Below are 2,312 nucleotides of genomic sequence, written 5' to 3' on the forward strand. Positions count from 1 at the left end.
GGGGGGGGGGGAATGGAACGCGGCGCAGCCAATCAGCGCCCGCCGGCCCCGAGCGGGAAACGCAGTTAGGGGCTCGGGCCCCAACGTTCGCCGAGGCTCCGCCCCCCGCGCCTGCCCCCGCACTCGCCTCAGCGCCACCAAAGTGCCCCCCCCCATGCCAGCTTCACGGGGGGGCGGTAGTGTGCCCCCCCCCAGCCAGGCTCCCCCATGCGTTCTCCTTTGTGTCTCTGCCCCCAACAGTCTGCTGCTCCCCTGTAGCTGGGTGCACAGGGTGCCCACCCGTGTGTCTTGGCCCCCCGGCATGGTAGATTTCAGAGATTTGTAGGGTAAGAGGGGACCTATCCCATCATCCAGTCTGACCCCCTGCCCGGGGCAGGAAAGAGCACCGGGGTCAAGTGACCCCATCGTGCTGCTCCCCTGGAGCTGGGTGCCCACCCATGTGTATTTGCCCCCAACAGGGCGGGGCTCCTTTGGAGCTGGGTGCCCCCTGTGTATCTTTGCCCCTTGGCATCATGCAGCTCCCCTGGAGCTGGGTGCCCACCCGTACCCTCAGTGTCTCGACAGCAGCTGCACTGGGGTGCTGCCTCATCCCTGCCTCCTGTCTAGTCGGCCATGCACAAGGGTGGCCCTTGAGCAGCCTGGCCCGGGCCCTGCTGCCCTCCACACCGGCTGGAAAGTGGCCTCTCCAAAGCCCGGTGTGCTCCAGGTTGCAGCTGCCCAACTGCGCTGCTCCCGCGGACCTGCCACCATATGTTTGCTCCCCAACTTGCCATCGGGGTCCTATGTCTGGTTTACTGCAGCCCTCCCCCAAATCTTCAGCAATAACCTCCAGCTGCCAGGGCACAGCCCTACCTTTGCGCACACCTCTGCTTCTGCCCAAAATGACCCCACCCCACCTTGGTCTCAGCTGTTCCCACTCCCCATGGTCTCATCATGAGCTGATTCTTGCCTGTGTCTGGGCAGTCATGGCTACCGCTGCTCCACCCATGTTCACAACCAACCACCGTCATTTCAGGGATTGCACAATTACTACCATCCCTAATAAGAGCTGCCAACCGGCACCTACAGTCACTACCTTATCCTGCTTCTGCTCCCCACAGACTCAAACGCACCCCAGCTACAGCCTTACTTAATAGGCAGCCCCATCCCATTGCACTGTACAGCTTCCTCCTAACATAGGCATTGCTCCAAAGCTGCTGTTTGAGTGCTTTTTTATGTGCATTTTTCCCCATTAGATTAAAATCCCAATAGGGAGAGTGTTGACTCCCCGCTGGAAGCTCGAGGCTTAACACTATCGTGCTCCCCCAGCCGCACCCTCTGCTCACTATTGCCACGTACCTTCTTTCTTTCCCTCTTTATCCAGCTAGACACCTCTCTTTCCCCAGCCACCACATCACACACACATGCATGCAAAGCTAGACACCTACCTTTCCCCAGCCATCGCACTACACACAGGCACATTCATGCAAGACATTCTCAATATGTGGAGGAGGAAGAAAGTGGGTTTTCCAACACAGACTGAGGTAAGCAACGCTTTGTGAAAGGGAAATATATATATGCACATATCACCTGCTGCCCCACTCAAAAGGTTATTTTTTCCAGTATTAACATTAATAAATGCCAGAATGCTTAAGGAGAGGCAAGGATTGAATCTGACCGTTAAGTCAGCTTTGCATGGAGAATAGAAAAAACCCCCCCAAAGTATTAAAAGCCCAAACAAAGCAGCAACACAATATATAATACAAGCAACACCCAGCTCACCTCTGGTGCCTTCAGTCTTAAGGGATCCAGCTTTAATCTGCTAAGCCTTATCTCCTGTCTTCCCCACCCCACCATGAGAGGGAGTGAGAAGCCACTAAAGAAGGGAAAGCCAAGGAAGAAAAAGAGGTAGCGATATGAACCGTGATAATGCTAATTAAAACCCCATTCTCTCTTTACAGTATCTTAACTGTAGGAAAATGCAGGAGATAGATGTGTATTAGTGAGGGAACCCTGAATGGAGGATTGTCTGAGAAGCAGTCACCCTGGGGGGTGGGAACAAAAGCATTCCCTTTGCATCTTTTAAAACAACCCTGTCTTTTGTATATATTCCTGTGTCCTGGGATAGTAACGCCTTAATTTACTCTTAAATTAAAACAACATTCTTTTATAACTCCGAGGTTGATTTATAGACACAACAGATGGCTCATCTCCTTTCGTTTACATCCCGAGAACTATGGTTTCTTAAATAATAGACTATTTTGTATAAACTTCACGCTGTTGACATATGGACGGGAAGAGTCCTGACCTGATGGTTGATTTTTTTTTTTTTT

General features: G+C 52.8%; 1 protein-coding gene across 6 annotated transcripts in view; it reads left to right on the plus strand.

The window, feature by feature from the left end:
• NCAM1 (neural cell adhesion molecule 1) overlaps positions 1-2,312 on the plus strand; it is a 254,244-nt gene that overhangs the window by 965 nt on the left and 250,967 nt on the right. The gene's annotated exons all lie outside the window — the stretch shown is intronic.

This window comes from Gavialis gangeticus, unplaced genomic scaffold (assembly GCF_001723915.1).
Source record: "Gavialis gangeticus isolate Ggan-Ray unplaced genomic scaffold, GavGan_comp1, whole genome shotgun sequence".
In the NCBI taxonomy this organism is placed as follows: Eukaryota; Metazoa; Chordata; order Crocodylia; family Gavialidae; genus Gavialis; species Gavialis gangeticus.